The 21,595-nt window shown below is 49.0% G+C and overlaps 1 protein-coding gene and 1 non-coding gene across 6 annotated transcripts in view; one reads left to right on the top strand and one right to left on the bottom strand.

Annotated features, from left to right (window-relative positions):
• RPH3AL (rabphilin 3A like (without C2 domains)) overlaps window positions 1–21,595 on the bottom strand; it is a 143,444-nt gene that overhangs the window by 31,934 nt on the left and 89,915 nt on the right. The gene's annotated exons all lie outside the window — the stretch shown is intronic.
• Window positions 4,673–4,734, top strand: LOC142862290 (U7 small nuclear RNA). Its single transcript, XR_012913357.1, has one exon. It is a non-coding gene; the product is annotated as a U7 small nuclear RNA (small nuclear RNA).

Consider the following 21,595-nt stretch of genomic DNA (forward strand, 5'->3'; position numbering starts at 1 on the left):
GGGCCCTGGGTGCTGTTCACCCCTGTATCTCCATGCTCCTGGCACATGCCTGACATGTCACAGGTGCTCAATAAATGCTGGTTGAATGACGAGTTGGCGGCCCCTCCCCCCACTGTCTGCCGCCTTCCTGGGAAGTGGCCCCGGGGGTTTCACCCAAGTTCATGTTACAATTTCAGATTAAGAGAAGGCAGGGTGTGCCCAGGGGACCTTCCTGAGTGTGAGCCCCAGGGTGCAAGGCGTGGCGCTCCCAGCCCCTCCTCCCTGGTGCCCTGCCTCCCCTGGCATGTCACAGCCACCAGCCATGCCTCAGCCTCCTGTCGCAACAATCCATCTCCCCACCCACCTCCACTCTAAAAATCCCTGTCAGTAAAGTGATTTTGGAAGACAGGATGAGGAACACGCGATCCAAAGCATCAGGTTGACTTGCATGAGACCGTCGGTATTTAACCATGTTTGACCTATAAAAAAACCCCATCATCTTCGTACAACTCACCCCGATGTGCATGCTCAGTGGGGGCAATGACCCCCAGCTGCCAGGCCGTGCCCCTCCCCGGGGTTCAGGGGGCAGTCCCAGTGGACCCGCCACTCCCTGTAAGTCCACTGGAACGGGGCTTCCGGCCTGATTCTCGGCTGCCGTCGCTGTAGTCCAGGCGGAAGGTCCGGGGGCTCACCCCGACCACCCAGCGAGGCCGGCCAGCCTGGACGACACGGGTAGCGACAGTTCCCGAGTCCCCGCACTGGGGGGTCAGAGCTCACCGATGTGCCACCTGGTGCAGGAGGCGCGCCCGGGCAGATGTGCATAAAACACACTGTCACACTGTCAGTATTTGGGAACACGCCTTCCACGTGGGAGAGCAGCCTGGGGAGGCCAGGAGCGGGGACCCCAGCTGGGCTGAGCTGGGGGTGGCAAGCCCCTGCCCCTACGCCACGCACATCTGCAGACCTTCCCCTGCCTCCCGGCGGATCCCCGCTGTGCAACATGCACAGGCAGCAGCCTTAACCATGTGACTCCTGCTCTGCGCATCCAGGCCCATCACCCACTGCCTGGCATCCCCACCCGGTCCCCTCCCTAAGAACAGCGGCGGCAGGAAAAGCCCTCGGTGGGAGTGATGCCCCAGCCCGCCCCAGGCCAGGCACACAGACGGTACAACACCCGCTGGCTGGAGGAGCTGAGCGATTCTGCAGAGCCCCACTCCGCGCCCCACGTGTGGTTTGCCGCGATAAGGCCGGCAAGGCAGCCAGCCTTGAAAATTCCATTTAACGAGAAGAGACCCGCAGGGCGGCCGCGGCACTTGCAGGGGGCGTCCGGCAGCGGCAGCTGCTCCCTGGCACCGCGGCTCTGTGCTCTGCTTCGAGGTTTTCATTACAATTTCAGCTCACGGCCAACCTGACTGCAGATACTGATGGATATTAGCCAAGCTGTTCCCAGGGAATTTTAATTACCGCGATAACAATTGCTAATCACTGGCATTTCCTAAGTGGTTGTGGCTGGAGAAGGTGGTGATTGTCCGGCACTGTTGGAAAGAAGGGGAGGCCCCCGGGACCCGATGGGGAGGACGGGGAGGGGGAGACTGAAGACCCCAGTCTCGGTCCGTTGCTCTGCCCCTTCCCTGTTACCCCCTCTCCCCACGGCCATGCGACTCAGACAGTGCACTGGGCCCGAACTCAGGGAAGGGTCTGCACTGGCTCAGGTGTGCAACCTCTCCACCCCTCACCCATGGCCAGAGGAGGGGACAGTCTGTGGCCTTTCCGCTGTCCCTTCCACCTGGAGTGTCCTTCATCCAAGTCTCTAGCAGGCAGCTTTGCTTCCCCTGGAGGCTTTCTGTGTGTGCCACCTCGTGCAGAATCAAGGGCCCCGGCTGTGCTCCCGGAGGCCGTGTGGCACCTCTGGTACAGCACGCCTCTCCTGAGCTGCAGCTCAGGCCGTCTTCCCAACCGGGAAGCTGTGAGCTCGCCAAGGGCAGGGCTGGGCCTGAGCCATCCCTGGAGTCCCAGGACGCAGCGAGGAGCCTGCAACGTCGCTGACTGGCCGAAAGACCACGAAAGAAGGCAAAGCAAAGCCACTGTCTCTAGGGGCCAGAATGTGGGACCTTGTCTTGGGGGACTTCTGTCTGCCTAACAAGCTCCAGGCTGACCCAGTCTTGAAACAGTCACCGGAAAGGGCCTGTTACAGAGTGGTCCTCTTGTTCATACTGTGGTCACTTTAAGGGTCTTTTCAAGGTCAACCCTCCCTGGCAGAGGACAGGCAGCACACTCCTCCCTACCCCGTTACCCGAACATACGCACGCAACACATAGAGTGCTGCCCCACCCCCCGACCCTAACAGGCTAAACTCTATAACACAGCCAAGAAGACCCCACCCTACCTCCCACCTCCCCCGGATCAGCCAGGCACAGCCACTTGACCACACACAGCTCCCTCTTGCCTCCAGGCCTTTGCAGATGCTGTTCCTACTCCCTTCCCCAGACCAGCTCCTATCCAGGCTTTGGGAAATCACTTTGATCCAGAAGCTTCCACAGACAGAACCTTGCATGTCTCCCCCTGCAACACACACACCCTGGGTTATGGCTGCCTGTTTCCATGTCTGTTTCCCATGGGATTGAAAGCCGCCTGGCAGGCACCCAACAAACATGTCAGCGGACTATGGAGCACATGACCAAATTTCAAGGCCTTAGGTAACTAAGGTTACTTAAGAGCAGCACAGGCTCTTAGAGGAGCCTGCTGTGGACTGAACTGTGTTGCCCCCAGATTCACATGTTGAAGCCCTAACCCCCAATGTGATGGTATGTGGAGAGGGGCCTATGGAAGGTAATGAGGTTTAGATGACATCATGAGGGTGGGGCCCTCAGAAAGGGATTAGTGCCCTTATAAGAGGAGACACCAGGAGAACGGTCTCCCTCCCTCCCTCCCTCCCTCCCTCTCTGCCGCAGGAGGATGAAGCAGGACTGCAGCCATCCACAAACCAGAAAGGGAACCCTCACCAGGAACCGAATCAGCCAGCACTTTGATCTCGGACTTCCCATCTCCAGAACTGTGAGAAATCAATTCCTGCTGTTTAACCCAGTCTGTGGTATTTCGTTATAGTAGCGTGAGTTGACTAACACAGAGGGAGAAGCTGCCTAGGGGGTTGCAGTAGGTTAATCATGACCCCAAATTATTTTCCTCTCCTCCGATCACGTGGGAGTCTATTTGCCCTTTAATCTGGTCTAGTCTTATGACTTGCTCTGACCAATAGAATGCGGTGGGAGCAACACATGACTTCTGGCCAGGCCTCAAAGGGCTCTGCAGCTTCCTTTCTCTCCTCCCTCTTAGAGCACTGCTGCCACCACGTGACAGAGCCCTGTCCAGTGTACTGGAAGATGAGAGGCCACATGAAGGAGAACTGAGACACCCCAGACACCAGCCAGCACCAATTACAGACAAGCGATCGAGCCTTCTTGGATCTCCTCCCCAGTCCAGCTGTCTGATGACTGCAGCTGCATAATGACCCCAGGCGAGGGCAGCAAAAGAACCGCCCTGCTAAGCCCAGCCCAAATTACACAATCCCGAGCAAATAAGTGACTGTTTTTTTTATTGTCATTCAAGGCTCTGTGCTTCTGGCAGGTTTTGCCACTTCTAGAAAAAGTAACAGAAAAAGAAATAATCAGATATGTTGCTAATTAACTGAGTAAAGTAGGAAACTTAAATTAAGGGACTGAAAAAAATATAGGCTCATTCCTCAAATAAGAAAAAACGTGCTATGAAAAAGGAACAATTGGAGAATAAGAAAAGGTTCCTAGAAATGAAAAAACACAGTGCAGATATATAAAAACACAAAATAAATTCTGGAAGATAAAAATGAGTAAATCTGGAATGTAGAGATCAGGACAAAGAAACAGAAAAATGTGAAAGAAATGATAAGAGACAAAGATGCTCAATCTGAGGGGCTGAATTCCTAATAATAGGCTCCCAGCAGAGAGCTGAAGGAGAACATGAGTCTTCATATAAAAGATTTTATTGGATAGAAGGCAGGAAAAAGAAAAGTAAAAAAGCAATAGACATATAAAACCTTCAGTTGAAAATATAAAGAAAATATCCTATAAGTTTCCAGAAGGAAAAAAGAATAGGTTTCCTATAAGGAAACCAGAATCAGAATGGCATCACACTTACCATTCTAGCTAGAAGACTCTGCATCTAGAATTCTATCAGCCATACTATCAATCTGATACGAAGGCAAAATAGAGACATTTTAAAACTCACAAGGACACTGAACTTCCCTTGCACATACCATTTTTAAGAAGTTACTTAAGGATGTGTTCCAGTAAAACACAGGTGAAAAGCAAGAAAGAGGAATACATAGGATCCTGGAAACAGTGTTTCCAACTCAAGAGGTGAGCTGAATAGAAGTCTCACGAAGACAGCTTTTGGTAAATAGTCCAGGCTAGAGCTGGAAAAGGGTCAGGAGGGGATTCTCAAGGAGAAGAGGAGGCTCCCTCCATGAAATAGAGGGTAAAATCCAGGAACTGCATAAAAGAGAACATAAAGGTTCATTATTCTTTTGTCCAGAAGAAAAACTGTCACTAAAAACTCTGGGAAAAACTAAAAGTTACACCAGAACGTCATGGTCTAAATAGTAAGTAAATTAAAATATGACAGGGTTTTAAGAAATTAACAGAGTGAAAAAGGAATCCCGTAGTGTTACAGCTCTTTTAGAATTTGTCTAGCAGGTTTTCTGGTTCTCACCGGAAGACCCCTCCTAAAAAGGAAAAAAAAAAGGAATCTGTCTGACCATGATAGTAGGAACATTTTCCTTTAGGTAATCACATTATCAAAATGTGCTTCTGGGCCAGGCGTGGTGGCTCACACCTGTAATCCTAGCACTTTGAGAGGCTGAGGTGGGAGGATCACTTGGGGAGTTCAAGACTAGCCTGAACAAGAGTGACATCCAGTCTTCACTAAAAATAGAAAAATTAGCCGGGTGTGGTAGCACATGACTGCAGTTCCAGCTATTCGGGAGGCTGAGGCAGGAGGATCACTTGAGCGCTGGAGGTTACAGTGAGCTATGATGACACCACTGCACCATACCCAGGGTGACAGAGTAAGACTCTGTCTTCAAATAAATAAAATAAAATAAAATAAATGTGATCCTCATATACCATTGTACCCTGAGGTGTTTAATGTTTGCACAATAATTTTAAATACCTAAATCTCTGATAATTATCTAGTGCTCTGTATGTGCTAGGTACCATTCTAAGAATTTATCTCTAATAACTTACCTAACTCTCACAAAAGTCCTATGAGATAGGTATTATTATTATTGTCTCTATTTTACATATGAGGAAACTGGCACAGAGAACAAGTCACAAATAGGAGGAATGGAACAAAAATCAGAACCCAGGCAGTCCGGCGCCAGCACCTACCCTCTAAACCTTCTTACAGAACCACACTTACTTTTACTGTATTAAATGCTATTTACTGATCTGGGAACTAACCTAGAGAGACAAAGCGTTCCGTTTTCTTAAATTCTTTGTCTATTTGGCATCCACTAATCACAGGGCCAAATTAACAGCCAAGGTTGTTTATATCTCCCCTGCGACCCCCCGTCTCGGGAGTATAAAAATATCACAAACCCTCTAGCTAATCCTGAGTCCACACCCTCAACCATTTCTCTTACCTAACTCTCACCCACCTAGCCAATGGTCCCCCTGCCCTAAATCAACGGAGGGCCAGGGACTGGACAAGCAGGGACAGCCCCTCTGCCCCAAAGCCTGCCAGGACTAACCTGCCAGTGAGAAGCTGTGCACCTGGCCCTGCCTCGCCTTCCCTGCAGAAGCCCCACGGAGACTGGGGCCCAGGCTCTCCCCTCGCTCCCCTGCCCCTGGATCAGCCCTGGGGCTTCCCAATGTGGCCCTGCGTGGCGTGGCGAGCCCCTTCTCTCGGGAACTGTGAGCAGTAAGTTCTTCTTTCAACAGCTTTAGCCTCTTCACGTCATCACTCAGTCACCCTTATAAATTAGGACCCAGGCACAAGTTGCAGAGCGTGGAAGGATTAATTACGGCTAAAGTACAGAATCTAAACATACAATTCTGGCAATCTCCACTAAATGTATAATTTGGAAAAGGAGGGAGCGAGTGCGGGAGAGGGAAGGCCGGCGGCATTCACACCCACAACACACACAGAGCCAGTCCAGGGGTTGACAGAAGAAGAAAGAGGAAAATACAAAGTTACAGAATTAATCGAAGAGCTAAAAATAAAAATAATATGATCAAAACTCAGGCCGGGAGAGAGGAAGCAGAGTGGGGGAAGCTAGCCAGCTCCTCACCTTGCACAGCACGGACACAACAGAGAGTGTCTGTTGTCGAAAAAGGCATGGCAGCAACCAGCACCTGACCCAGCAGCAGTGGGCAGGGGACGGGCTGGCCGGGAGCCCGCCGGGCGGCTGCTGTTCTCCAGCATAAGCTCTTCCGAACAATTTGATTTTTTGAAACCATATGCACGTATTACTTTGATTAAAATTAAAATGTAACAGGTCGGTAATTGGATGTTGATGTTATTAAATCTTCGGTCTGCATGGCAGGTCAACACGTGGGGAGTTGGAACGGTCTGCGGCTGGGATATTGAATCTGGATGTGGCTTACAGGATAAAAGCTCAGGGAAGGAGAGGAAAGCAGTAATTAAATTTTTTTGCAGTGGAGCAAGAAAGGAAAAGACGCAGGGAATTTAGGGTTAGTTTAGCAACATCAGCATGAGTCGGGAATGCTGACATTTCTGTTCCCGAAGAAAGCCAAGCTCCCCCTGGCATGTCACCATGCCCACCTCACCCCCGGCAGTCAGAAGTTTGGCAGTGGGCACAACTTGACCTGCCAGGCAGACCAAGAATTTGATAACATCAGCATCCAATTACCAATCTGTTATATTTTAATCTTAATCAAAATAACAAGTGCATATGGTTTCAAAAAATCAAATTGTTTGGAAGAGCTTGTGCTGACAGTTTTTCAAAGGGAAGCAGCGCTTCTCTGCTTTGTAAAGGAGGCAGAGCTAGATCCGGCCTGGGGTATCGTGCTGTTGGTCGAAGCAACGTTGTTCTCCAAGATTGCTGGGCAATGCCCTCTAACCAGGCTTGCATGGTGACAAGCTCAGTACAAAAAGCCATGATTAGGGCCAAGTATGACAAGCTGGACACTTAACCAGAGTCTTGGGCCACGCTGATACAGCACCAGGCAAGTCAACGTGAGATGGGCTCATGTAACATACGCTTTTGTTTCTAGTATTGCTTTCTGCCCGAAATGCTCTCTCTTGCTCAAACCAGGTCGGAACCATCCTGTCCCCAAGTTCTGGCTAACAACTGGACCACCCCCTGCCCCACGTCCCTTCTGCCCTATTCAAGTTGGATGGAGATTTGGATTGCCACAGTGCGTACGACTGCCAGGGGTGGTTTCTGACTGCGTATGTTGTTCTGCGTGAAGAGCGAGGGGTGCGTGAAGTAGATCACAAGGCCTGTTGGACACACTTGCAACCACACAGGACGAGCACCTGCTCTGCTAAGTGCTAGCAGGGCACCTCCACCTGTGAATTGCATCAGCAAACACAGAACACAGAGACGCACCCATTCTTCCTAAAAAGCTGCTCAAAAATATGTGGTTCAGTTGACCAAGGGATGAATTAAAATAAAAAGCTCAAAAATGGGGCACTCATGAACCCCAGAATTCACAGCAGTGCATGAAATAAAGGCAGAATTCAGTCTAATTAGCTAATATAAACATAATTACAAAATATAAAAGAGGTTATGTTTTCCTGGCCTACAGCGGACAGCACATCAAAAAAAGAAATTGAACACAAAAAAATGAAAACAGAGGGGAAAAAAAGGTATGCTTAAATAGTAGACACAAAAGAATCAGTTAATAATAATCTGATCCAAAATTCCAGATTATTTCTATGAAAACCAAGTAGTAGTTGGAAATAAAATCACTGGGCTCCTCATCTTCATGGGAAGGGGGAGGTAAAAGATATTCTTTCCGTTGTAATATAAGTGATTAGACAAATATTGTTTTGAATATTCACAATGTTTTTTTTATATATGCATGTATATACATATATCTCTCTACCTGAGACACAGCAGAATTAAAACTAGGAAAAAGGTTTGCCATCCTGAAATACTTCATTTGTGACAGTTTTTTCTTTCCTTCCTTCCTCCCTCCCTCCCTTCCTTTTGCTTTGTTTAAAATTTTTTCCTGTTGCTGCTTTTCCTCTGTTGATAGGGATGAAGTTTAGAGCAGCTGTTTGCTTCTCCTACCCCTGGACGATGATGCTTACAAACAACTTCGGAAGAGGGAGCTAGTGGATATTAACTCATTAAAACAACGTTTATTAAGCACCACCTGTGTGCTAAGCTTGAGCTAGGGAAACAAAAATCCAGTGTCCTCACAGATGGGCAGCCCGTGGCATAAACCACGAAGCTGTTCTTCCCTCCGGCTCACGGCTCAGGCTCTGCCTTCAGGGGCTCTCCCGTTCCGGGATGGTTTTCGCTCATCTCCACCCCCACCGGGAGCCTCCACTCAGAGTGGACGCTTAGTGTGTGGTGCACGGAGCCCACGAAAGGGTCTGAAGCGTGGCAGCCTTGTCCTCCTCACTGCTCCCGCCCGCCCACACGTCCACCCTGGTCTGATCCCTCCGAAAGTGCTAACGAATTCCTAATGGAGGTGTTAGCAGAAAGCTAAGTGAGATCCTGGGAGAATTTGCATATTTGCATCTGAAAGGATAATGCTTTAAAACCCGTGTGTGTGTGTGTGTGTGTGTGTGTGTGTGTGTGTGTGTGTGTGAGAGAGAGAGAGAGAGAGAGAGAGAAGGAGAGAGAGAGAGAGAGAGAGATAGAGAGAGAGACAGAGACATGCACACGGGGGGGGGAGGAGGGAGAGAGAGAGAGAAAGAAAGACAGACAGACAGACAGACAGACATGCACACCAGGGAGAAAGCAAGCCCCCCCACCACGCCTCTGCCTGCCCCAAGCCTGGCAGGAGTGCACCAATCCATCCAATCCATCCTGCCGTGTGTCACTGGGACACGGCAGAGCTCCCCGACACCCCCTTCACCAGGACCTGGGCTGAAAATGGAGCCCCTGCCAAGGCAGAGCACGCACCTCCCCTTTCTCCCCAACCCCCAGGGCAGGAAAGCTCCGGGCTCAGCCCAGCAGAGCACAGCTTTCACCAGGGCGAGTTTCCTCTTCATTTCAAGTGGGTTTTTGAGCAACCAGGTCAGGCTGGGAGGCAGGCAATTGCCAGCAGAGTGGAAAGGAAAAAATGCAGTGAGAAAAAACATTCTGAGGCTGGTGTTTTCTGGACAGATGATTTGAACACCTTGGCTAGATTATTTCAGAACTAGAAGAAATGCTTTGGCTTCCATCAACCTCTGGCAAGGGGCTCACTCCTGGGAGGCTTTCGCACAACTACCGGGGAGGGGCTCGTGCCAGCTTCAGAGGGGGGTGTCACCCCACGCTGGCTCCCGATGGCTGCGGGGCTGTGAACCCCTGGATCAGGGAGAGCCCCTGGGACAGGTCTCCAAACTTCACCTTTAGCCTCGCCCCCTCCTTGGAGCCCACCCCTGAGGTCTGTGCCCCATGGGTGTCCCCTTGGCCCTTTCGTCTCTAGCATTACCTGTGAAGGGGAAAGGTCCCTACAAGCTACTGACAACAGGGAACCCTCTCTCCTCTCTCTGTTCCCGTGCGCCCCAGTCTTCCTGCTCTGTCCAGAATGGCCTCGCAAATTTAGCAAATGCATGGAGGCTAACAACGCTTTCAGCTACTGTTCCTAATGACTTGTGTTGTCAACATTTTATGCACATCCCACCCCCCTCATTTTTAATCTGCATGCAGTACGAAGGCCTTCTGAGTCCCAGTACTCCCCACTCGGCCGCAGGTTGGAGAGAGGGCAGAGCTGCGGCGGCGGTGCTTGGCTGCAAAGCCGAGCTCTGTTCCCAGATGGAGTGGGCTGCACGCAGGAAATGAATAGGGGCTGGAAGCAGAAAATTGGACAGGCCAATTATCCCGAGCCAGGTCTTTTCAGAGGAGCTTCATGGTTTTGATTCAATTCCCAGAACAACAAATATGCCTATGTTTAAACACAGTCTCAGAAATAATGTTCCAAAGCCAAAGTGAAGCCATTCCCGGGCTGACCCCTAATCAAGCGGGGCTCCCAGGTGGTGCAGGACTGGGGCCTTCAATCCAGGGATGCTCTTTCAATTATGGATTTGATTACTGCCCCGTTTCTGATGGGTCTTGTTCCCCCTTGGGGGAACAGCTGTAATTCTGAGGTTCCACTGCCTTCTCTGTCTTCCATATTCATCACTGCTTCCCTTACTGTGTTCAGCTCTTTGATTTTTTTTTTTTCCTCCTGCACCCTGGGAGATCTTACAGGTTTTTCTCCATGTCACTGATTCAAGCTTATTATTATTTTTTGTCTCATTTTAGTGATCTCCTCTTATCTTTTCAGTGTATGTCTAGCACACATATGACAGTGTGTTTCGTACACAGACATTTCAAAGGATCACATCCAAGTAAATACCTGTGAACTCATCAACACATTAAATATTCCTGAGAAGACCCCGGTAACCCCACCCACCCCTCCCAGAGGTAACCGCCATCTGGAATTTTGTTTTATGCAATCTCTTGCATTTCTATTTTAAAAAAGCATTTTCTTTAACATTGCCTTTTTTTTTTTTTTTTTTGAGTCAGAGTCTCACTTTGTTGCCCAGGCTAGAGTGAGTGCCGTGGCGTCAGCCTAGCTCACAGCAACCTCAATCTCCTGGGCTCAAGCTATCCTCCTGCCTCAGCCTCCCAAGTAGCTGGGACTACAGGCATGAGCCACCATGCCCGGCTAATTTTTTCTATGTATATTAGTTGGCCAATAAATTTCTTTCTATTTATGGTAGAGACGGGGTCTCGCTCTTGCTCAGGCTGGTTTCGGACTCCTGACATCGAGCAATCCTCCCGCCTCGGCCTCCCAGAGTGCTAGGATTACAGGCGTGAGCCACCGTGCCTGGCCTAACATTGCATTTCTAAATAAAATAAACAGAGTTGGCCCTTGAATAATATGGGAATATGAGTTTGAACTGCACAGGTCTCCTTGTATGTGGATTTTCTTCTACCTCCGACACCCCTGAAACAGCAAAACCACCCCTCCTCTTCCTCAGCCTACTTAACACGATGATGAAGACCTTTATGATCATCCATTTCCACTTAATACATAGTAAATATATTTACTATATATTTATATATAAATATATATTAATATGTTATATATTAATATATTAATAATATATATTATATATTAATATATATTACTATATATATTTACTCTTTCTCATGATTTTCTTAATAATACTTTCTTTTCTCCAGCTTATTATAAGAGTACAACATATAATACATATAATGTTTAAAGTATGTGTTGACTGTTATTGGTAAGGCTCCCAGTCAACAGCAGGCTATTAGCAGTTAAGTTTGGGGGCAGTTGAAAGTGAGTGGCAGACTAGGCACGGTGACTCACGTCTGTAATCCTAGCACTCTGGGAGGCCAAGGCGGGAGGATCGCTTGAGTTCAGGAGTTCAATACCAGCCTGAGCAAGAGCGAGACCCCATCTCTACTAAAAATAGAAAGAAATCAGTTGGACAACTAAAAATATATAGAAAAAATTAGCCGGGCATGGTGGCACATGCCTGTAATCCCAGCTACTCAGGAGGCTGAGGCAGTAGGATTGCTTGAGCCCAGGAGATTGAGGTTACTGTGAGCTAGGCTGACGCCATGGCACTCTAGCCAGGGCAACAGAGTGAGACTCTGTCTCAAAAAAAAAGAAAGAAAGAGAATGTGCAGATTTTCAACTGTGTAGGGGGTTGGCGTCCCCAATCCCTGAGCTTCAAGGGTCAACTGTGTTTTTGAACATTATGTTTTGAATCATTGTGTTCTTTGGTGACTTGCTATTTTTTGCTCATTGTAGGTCTGATTCATCCTTTGGTGAAATTAGCTCTGGTTATTTTTTTTACTGCTGTGTATTATTTCATAGACAAAGTTTATCCATTCTACTGTGAAAGGACATTTGGGTGGTTTCCAGCTTTTTTGCTAGTATAAAAAATGCTGCCACATGCACTCGTGGCATGTTTCCTGGGGAGCACGTGTGAGTCTCCCTGGGGCACGCACCTAGGAGTGGGTTTCCAGGTCCAGGGTCATGCGTGTAGATGACACTTAGGACTCATGAGGGGCCAGGCACACGGTGGAGATGAACCAGCTGGGACTCCCGCAGGAGAGGCCTCTCTGATTTAGTTTGCAAATGGGAGCTGGCCCATGACCATGACCTTGACTCTCCAGTTGATGCAGGGTTGAGAGCAGCAGGCAAAGTTCAAGGGTCAAGGGGACAACCAGGTCTTGGGACCCAATGCCGAGTTCAGAGATGAGAATAATTAGGTAATGGTGAGGCCCAGGCTGGGATTTTCTGTGGGTACACGAGCCCAGTCTGGGATGTTAACCAACCTACAAATTCAGGGCACGGAAATGAGAGGTAGAGACCCAGGAGTCCCCCAGACAGTTGGGAATCGCTACATCGGCAACTGAGGGGAAGACAAGGATGGAGGCTCACCTCTGTCCATCTGTCCCGCCCTCCTCCAACCTGCAGGCCCATCCTGGAGCAGGACAAGTCTGAGGGCAGGAGGAGGAAGCTGGTCTAGTGGGAAGAGCCCGTCAGACTGCCCAGGTTCAAATCCCAGCTCTGCATATCCTTGGACTTGTCACTTAAGGGCCCAGAGGTTCCCTTTAGCTGGAAAATGGGGACATCAATGCCCACGTCCCCAAAGCCTCATGCCTGGCCCAGAGGAGGATCTCAACAAAGGCTAGCTCTCTTCTGCTTCTCTTTTTTATTGGAAGAATTTTCTGGCACCTCCGTAGAACATGCATCTGGAGCTATTTCTTTAGGAGAGAGGATGGGTGTGTTTTTCCAGGGCTGGGCACCACCTAGGAGCTTATTAAATACTTCCTGAAGGATGGAGCTAGGCTCTATTCCCCAGTCTCCATCTGTTAGACAGCTGGCTGGGGGGGGGGGCACGACTGCGCCAGCCAACGCCACTTGGCATCTGAAAAACGGTCAGGAACATCGGATCGCCGGAATTTTTATTCCCATTAATGCAAGAAAAAGACCAAATCCAGATACTTGCTCCTTAGCTTTTCACCCCCTTCCCCAGGGGTACGCACAGGAGGGCCCCATACCAGGGATGCGGGAGGGGACAGGGTGGGTCGCTGTGTCACATCAGCTGACCCACAGGGTAGAGAAGTGTCGTGCACCTTGTTATAGCCATGGTTGGTCACACAGACCACAGGGTTCCCAACTCTGCTCACCTCTGCACATACCTGGTGTGGCCGAGGAAGTGGGGTCACCCAGTGGTGCCAAGGGGCCAAATGCTGTGTGGGTCACGTTCCTGGTGGGCCGGGGTGCTTTGCAGAGAACCACGTCAACCCTCCCCTCTAACCCCCCATGGCCAAAGAACCTTCTGGAACCACCCCCAGCACCTGCACCAGGACCCGCCGGCCTCCTTCTGCTCTGTGAACACCCTGGGCGTTAGGGAGTCTTCCCTTTCCTGGACCACTCCCCCCAGACAGCCACCGGCCTGGCCGCTTACACCTGCTTCAACTCTTTGCTGAAATCCAGCCTTCTCAAAGCAGCCCACCCTGGCCAGTCTACCTTTTTTTTCCTAACACCGCGGTAAAATGAAATGCACATGACACACAATTTACCACTCTCACCACGTTCTAGGCATACAGTGCAGGGGCATTAAGTAAGTGTACTGCACTGCCGTGCCACCATCGCCACCATCCATCTCCACAACCCGTTCGTCACCCCAAACTGAAACTCTACTCGTTAAGCAACGACCCCCCCCCCCGCCTCCCCCACCCCCCAGCTCCTGGCACCCGCCATTGCGCTTTCTGTCGGGTGATCGATGTGAATAATATTATGTCTATACCACATTCTGTTTATCCAGTCATCTGACAATAGACGCTTGGCTCGGTTCCACTCTCCGGCTGCTGTGAATGACGCGGCTACGAGCACGATGCACAAATACCCATCTGAGCCCCTGCCTTCACGTCATTTGGGTACAGACCCGGAAGTGGGACTGCTGGGTCCCATGGTAATTCTGTTTAATTTTTTGAGGACCTGCCACGCTGTTTTCCGTAGAGGCTGCACCATTTTACATTCCCACCAGCACCGCCCAAGAGGTCCAATTTCTCCACATCCTAACCCAGCTTTGGTATTTTCTGCTGTTTCTGTAATGGGCACCCTCACTGGCGTGCAGTCGGGGCTGATCTACTTCAGCGCCCAAACCTCCCACCCGCCCTGTACCCCAACACTCCTGATTCTTGTGCCCTGTTCTAGCTTTTTCTTTTTCCCATGCAGCACCTAACATACGACATGCTTTGCTTGTCTGTGTTTTATCATCTGTTCCCCATCCCGACTGCAACGTAAGCTCGAGGCAGAGATATGTGGCTGTTTCCTTCATTGCTGTTTCCCAAGGGCCTAACACAGAGCCTGGCACATGGTAAATGCTCAGTGAATATTAGGTGAATGAATGAATCAAGAGCTGTAAGAAAGCATTTTGGAGGAAGACATGCCTGGCTTTAGGCTCTGGCTCCATCAATTACTACCTGGTGTCTTTGGGCAAGTGACCTCCTTTCTCTAAGCCTCAGTTTCCCTCTCTGCTACAAGAGGAGAACAGACCCTCTTGTCGCCCTCACTGGGCTCCTACTGGGATGAAGAGAGATTTTCATGGCCTGGCCCTTAGCGGGCGCTTGGCTACTATCCACCCTAAATGATGGGACTCCTTTGGTGGGCGAGGGTCAGGACCAGGGGTCCTCAAACTTTTCAAACAGGGGGCCAGTTCACTGTCCCTCCGACCGTTGGAGAGTGCGCACTGTGGGCCCGGGACGAGTCGGCTGCTAAGCAGGACAGGCAGCGGCGGCAAAAACACCCGGAAGGTCGGATAAATGTTCTAGGCGGGCGGCATGTGGCCCATGGGCTGTAGTTTGAGGACGCCTGGTCAGGACAGTTAGCTCAGTGGTGACAGAGTCAGCTCCCAATTCGGTCTGCCAGCATCTCAGAGAGCAAAACTCTTCCCCAGAAGGGTTTTGTGCAGACAGAGGCTCAGGGAGATACCCCAAACGAGGGCCAGGAAAGCAGTGGGAGTGGTTCCGTCCACCTGCAGGGGGGACAGTGGGGGAGTCCACACCAGGCAGAACACTCTGGGGGCCGGTGGGCACCGGGAGCCCCCTCCCCTGCCACTTACATACATGTAGGAGGCAGGAGGTGCGCTGATAGTGGGTCTGCTTGGCAGAGCCATGGCGGCGTGGGAGGTGACCAACACACTGAGGAAGTGTGACCATCCGGGTCCCCCAGGGACGCCGCGACACAGCCCAGAGCAAGCCAGGCACAGATGGCAGGGTGCTCAGTCAGCCGCCCGCCCCAGCGCCAGCCGCCCACTCCTGCACGCGCTCACAGCCTCCGGAGGGGGCCCTCTGGCAAAGCTGTTTGCAACAAAAATCCAAACTGCAAGTAACAGCAGTACCAGGAGGGGACCAGTGTGGAGAGACAGATGGCAGCTTGCAGTGAGCTCAGGCCTCCTGCCCAGAGGCAGGTGCGACAAGCATGCTGGGCTCGGGCTCCGCTGGCACGGCCAGTCCCCACCAGCGGTTGGCTGGGGAGGGAGGGAGGGAGTGCCCGATTCTCCTGACCCTCTGCAGGCTGGGGGGGCCCAGAATGAGGAAGATCCCAACGGGGGTACTTACTGGTCACCTCCAGCCTGGGTGGGTTGGAGATGATTTAATGACCAGTCCGTGAAGCCACTTTTCCATTCCACGGATTCCTCTTTCAGTCAATCAACAACCAGTAGAGAGGGGCCAGGAGGAGGAAATAGAGACCCTCCCCCACTCCCATCAGTGGGCGCTGCTGTGGGGCTCCAGCTGTGGCCCCAGCCAGGGTCCCCTGCGACAAGACTTCAGGGCAATCAAAAGCGCCCTGCTGGGAAAAGATTCTGAAGTGGTAAGAACAAGGACATTTCTTTGCAAATTTCCTTTTCAATTAACAAACATTTCCTGAGCACCTTTATATGCAAAACACTGCGGGAGACACAGCCAGGGCTGGCTGCAGCCCGGGCCTCTGCTGGGTTATAATCAGGATGCGTAGGAAACCCGAGAATGCAAAGCAAAAGGCCGAACAGAGGAGAACACTCTAATTGTATTAATCAGCTTTCAATTACTTACAAATTGGCCTTCCTCCCTCTCCAGCCCACCCCCCTCCGATAGCGCCTGCATCCTCAAAGCAGCCTTCCTGTGCCAAAGGGACGTTTGAGAGGCTGGAGGAATGATGCCTAGAACCTTGAAGAATCTAGGGTCCAATTAACTTTTCCGGTGATTACAGTATAACTTTGGGTGAGTCACTCTGGTTTTGTTTTGTTTGTCTGTTTGTTGAAGTGGATAGGATCAAAGGCTAAACAATAAACGCCATGCATTTCCGGTTTGCATCATGGTGTGCTCAGAAGCCCTCGGTACAGTCCTGTCCAACCCCAACGAGCACGCCCATGAAAGCAAGTGCAAAAGTGCAAAAAGGAACTGCAAAACCGCAGCACAGGGGGACCCGACAGTCAGCCTACAGCCAGGCTGCCCCCCACGACAGACGAGTGGACAGCGTGGAAAGTGTGTTGTGGCCGGCACCTGGGCAGCCTTCCTGGCTCGGCAGGGCTGCAGCTTCTGATGCCACACAGAGGCCAATCTCCTGTCATCCCTGGGAGATACGACTTCCGGAAAACAGCCAGGCTGCCGGCGGGAGCTGCATCGGGGAAGGTATATTTCTTTAAGCGAGGCTCAGCACGCAGAGGTGGGGAAGGCCACAGAAACGGCACGAACCAGGGGCTGCAGTCCCTCACCTCCTCCCAGGTTGTGGTGGCCCTAGAGGGCCACGTCTCAGGAGAGTCCAAGGTGCATGTTGTGTGGCAGAGGTCACAGGTAAAATCCCAAAGGAAAAGGGCCATGAGAGGTTGCCTCTGGAGAACCCTGGGCTCTGCAGGGCTCTCCGCATCTGAGGGTGGACAAATGGGAGGAAAATTGGGGATGGGGAGAATCTGCCACGGAGCTGAGGAGGGCATATGTCATTCTGAAGACCCTGACGAAGGAGAAACCTCCAGAGTGTTTAGTTCAGGTGAATGTGGCAGGCCAGGGTTCAGCAAAAAATCAGACAAGTGTTTGGTGTCTTAGAAAGATGAAGACTGGCCTTCTATAAAACAGAAAACGCCAAAAGAAGAAAACGGGCAGAATGGGGGACAGGATGGAGCACTGCAGGGAAACCAGAGAGGAAAGAGCAGAACCAGAACTTACACGGGGACAGGAAGGAGCAGAAGTGACCGTGTGGACAGTGGAAGCTCTCGCTATGCTCGAGGGAGCACCAATTGGTGCAAGGACTTTGGAAGATGACTGGAAATGACCTAAGACAGAAACTCCTTTAGGGGTAAAATCTGGAGAAACTCTTGTACACAGGAGCTGCAGGAGATGTGAATGTTTACGGCCAAGTTATCCATAATAGCAAAGGCACTGAGAATGACCGCAGTGGTCATCCGTGGCAGGACGGATAAGCAGGTAGGGGTGTATTCATTACCAGGGGATACACACAGCAGTGATGGGAATGAATGCAGCCACGTGCATCAACGCGGGTCAACTTCAAGGCCATAATGTTGAATAAGAGAAGAAATGCACAGCAAAATACACATTTATGTCACATTCAAACAGAGGCAAACTAAGTATGAAGGCTTTCGTGGTATGATGATGATCTATTTCTTGGCTTCAATGGTGCTTAGTGGGTATGTGTTTTGTTACGATTCTTTAAACCGTATACAAATGTTTTTGAGGACTCTTTTCTACCTAAGCTTCTTGTACATGCACACGCCACCACGGCAAAACCCCGGAAACCTACTAAGTCAGACCTCCCCCTCCCCCAACCAGTGATGGAGAAGAAAAGCTTTACCATTTTTCCAGAATGGAGGGAAAAATTCAAGGAGTTGAAACTGTCTTGTATGAGGATGACGAGTACAGAAGACAGAGAATGGGAATGCAACCTTCGCAGTAGTAAATGCTCCCAACAGGAAACCAGAACAGTCTCGTCAAAGCGATAAGCAAAAACATGATCGCAAAGCTCCCCCGAATCAAAGATCCAGATGTGTTTGTTCTTGACAAAAATCAGTGGAAATGACCTGGGCATATGCAGACGAAATCTTAAATTTCCAAATATATATATATATACACAAATCCAACAAGTTATTTAAAGGAGAACAAAAGCATAACTGTGGCTTCAGACCTCTCCCCCATGTCTCTGTTTTTTCCTTGAAAACTATTTTGTGCTGACTTTATTGTCTGCATCCTGAGAGGTCGCCGCCTTGGGTCTGGTATCATGAAGTTGGCTTTCGTTTTTCTCTTCGTTGCTACGACTTCGTTTGGGTATGGAGCACCACGAGACTGGGCGACATCCTGTAGTCTGGACTGGCTTCGCATCAGAATTAGAGAGCTGGCAGTTGGCGGTCGGTATGTACTTTCTGATGAGCTGATTCCTGGACGTGGATGTCCTGTAACCGATGTGTGGCAGGACTTTTACATGTTTTTGTGCCCTACGACTGGCTGTGACATCCAATATGAGATTTTAAAAGGGAAGGTTGTTTTTAGCTCTGTGCTAACGTTTGTCTCAAAAACAACGCCAAGGTGAGCATTCACGTTTGTCAGGTGTGCTGTTGAGCAAGACGAACCATCAGACCCTGCCACTACATACATCGACCCAAGGCAGTCCAAATGGCTGGCCTCTCCAGTTTATAAAGAGGACAATGTGGACATTTTAAAGTGCACAGAACCTCTTCCCAAATTTTAAAACACACTTTACTTCTCTATCCATCAATATTGATGAAGTCAAAGAAGTGCCTAACATTAGATCATTGTACATCCTATGCTTCATTTTCTCTTCAATGGGAAATAGAAGTGGGCCTATATAACGTGATATATGGAGCAACTGCAGCTGCCCAAGGACTGAGAAACAATATGCCTAAGCTATAGCTACCTTCTGAGGATTTCAGAGTTCTTCCTGATACCATGTGTTTTTAAATGTTTTTTATTAACCCGCAATTTTTAATAAAGTTAGATACTTCCCTTAAGAGTCATTCTGAGGATTTTTAATTAGAATCAAATTCAATAAATACTTTTTATTCAGCTAAATTTTAAAAAAACAAAAAACTGCTTTGTGCTGCATTCGATCTTCCTGTCCTGCCCTGACTTCAGGGGCTTCAACCAATTGTCATCCTACGCTGCATCCTCGAAACTGCCTTCTAGTTCATGTTCCTTCTTGGGGCTCTTCACGTGGGCCTGATGTGCTGTTTAGCCATCACTGAGGGCTGTTCCACTCCCTTTGTTGTTTCTTTAAATTTTGAACACATATCAAGAGTTCATAATTTTCCAGTAAGGAAACCAGGCAAGGGACTAAAGAGCCTACCAGTTCACAGAGGGGATGGAACGGACAGGGAGTGTCCAGAGTTGGGAAACGGAACACTTACATAAGCAGCTAGTCTAAAAAGGCAAGCAGCTAGTTAGGGAAACGCGGCAGTTTCGTGTGGTCACAAGAACGTCATATCGATGACAGTTGGTGCAGAGGAAAGCGGGGATTAGAGAGTTGGGGGTGCCAACCAGGGATCAAAAATTAAAAAATAATCAATAAGAAGCAAACAATAAGGAAACATCTGTGGCTGTTAATGGGAATGACAAGGTTCGGTGCTCTAAGAAATGACTAAAGTATAGTTGGACTGAGTTTTAAAATTCATTAGTAACATCGTTCGTGTTTAGAAGTGAAAATGGCTCCTTTTCAAATATGCTTGCACTTTTTTTCAAAGGTTCTATTTGTTCAATTCGGTTTTTATTCCTTTTTATCTTTTAATGAATATTTTTTTAAAAAACTTATTTATAAATAAATTATCTTTCACAGTTTCACTATCATCTCTCATTCCCTGGGTACCACTCCTCCCAGCTGCTACCTTCGCCTGCTCTGTCATTATGGTTCTTTTTTTCATGTGGTTGGTAGACAACAGGGGTAAAATCCACAGAGTTCTGGGTGGGGAAGATTATGATCAAATGTATTATCAATCAAGTTGTCTTTTTTGCATAAAAAGGCAACAACTGTCAGATAGCAAAGAACTCAGAAAATATGCCACTATGTGCCCTTTTGAAAAACTGCATAAAATTATACATCAGCTAATTATGAGATAAGTAAAAATAGTAACTCAAGGGTCTATAAGAAAATAAACACTGATGTTTATTTTTTTTTCTTCTGGGAATCTATCTTAAGGATGTAATCTAAAATGTAGACAAAGAACTATGTACACAGTTATTAATAAGAGAAAATAATGGAAACAATTTAGATATCCTAAATTAGAATATCCATACGACAGATGATCTATCACTGAGAATGTTCACAAAGTATTCTTGACTACATTGGGAAACTCTTATGATATAATGTTAATTTTAAAACAATTTCAAAAATATTAAAAAAAAAAGGACACAGAAAAAATAATGGAAGTATATATGCCAAAATGTTAACAGTGGTTGTCCCTGGGTAGTAAGATTCTGGATTTTTTTGGGAGGTATGTATTCTTTATGCTTTTCTAAACATTGTAAATGTTCCTCAATGATCCATATTAATTTTATAACCAGAAAGGAGTACAATGTATATAATATTTTTTAAAATGAAAACTCTTTCTTTCTTTCTTTGGTAGAGACAAGGTCTCGCTGTGTTGCCCAGGCTGGTCTTGAACTTCTGGCCTCAAGTTAATCTCCTGTCTCAGGCTCCCACAGTGCTGGGACTATAGGCATGAGCTACCACGCTAAGCTGAAAAATGAAAACTTCTAACGGTAACAACAGATAAGGACTTAGCTGGGCAATACTAAATGAGGAAAATAAAACACTATGCTACTGGCTCTGGTAGTGTAGTCTACAATATATTTGTAACACAGCAGAGAGCATCCTTTAAAAGGGTGGGAGGTCAGATCATGTCTCTGCTCTACTCAAGACCCTCCAAAGGCTCCCACATTTCACTGAGAATAAAAGCCAAAGTCCAAGGGACAACACAGTCTGCCCTCCCACCACATCTCTGACCTCCTCTTCCCAACACCAACTCCAGTCAGACTGGTCTCCAAGCTGTGCCTTGAATCCACCCAGCACACGCCGGCCTCAGGGCCTTTGCACTTGCTGTGCCCCTACTTGGAATGCTTTCCCTCTGCATAGCCACATGGTGTACTTCGGATCTCTGCTCCAAGGTCGTTTTATCAGTGAGCCCCTCCCTGACCCCCATATAAAGTAGCAAGCACTGTTCCCAGCACGGCTTCTGTGACATGGCAGAATTTACTGTGTCTCTTTCTCCCTCTCCCACTGGAAGAGCTGATTTAATGCCTGGCACAGAGAAAGTGCTCCCCATCAGCACATGTCGAATGCCCAAATGAACAAACTGGTCAGGCCGCAAGCTCCTCGAGGGCAGAGGGGCTCGGGCTCACACTGCTGCACGGCGAAAGTGCATA

The sequence above is a fragment of the Microcebus murinus genome, chromosome 18, assembly GCF_040939455.1.
Source record: "Microcebus murinus isolate Inina chromosome 18, M.murinus_Inina_mat1.0, whole genome shotgun sequence".
NCBI classification, from domain to species: domain Eukaryota; kingdom Metazoa; phylum Chordata; class Mammalia; order Primates; family Cheirogaleidae; genus Microcebus; species Microcebus murinus.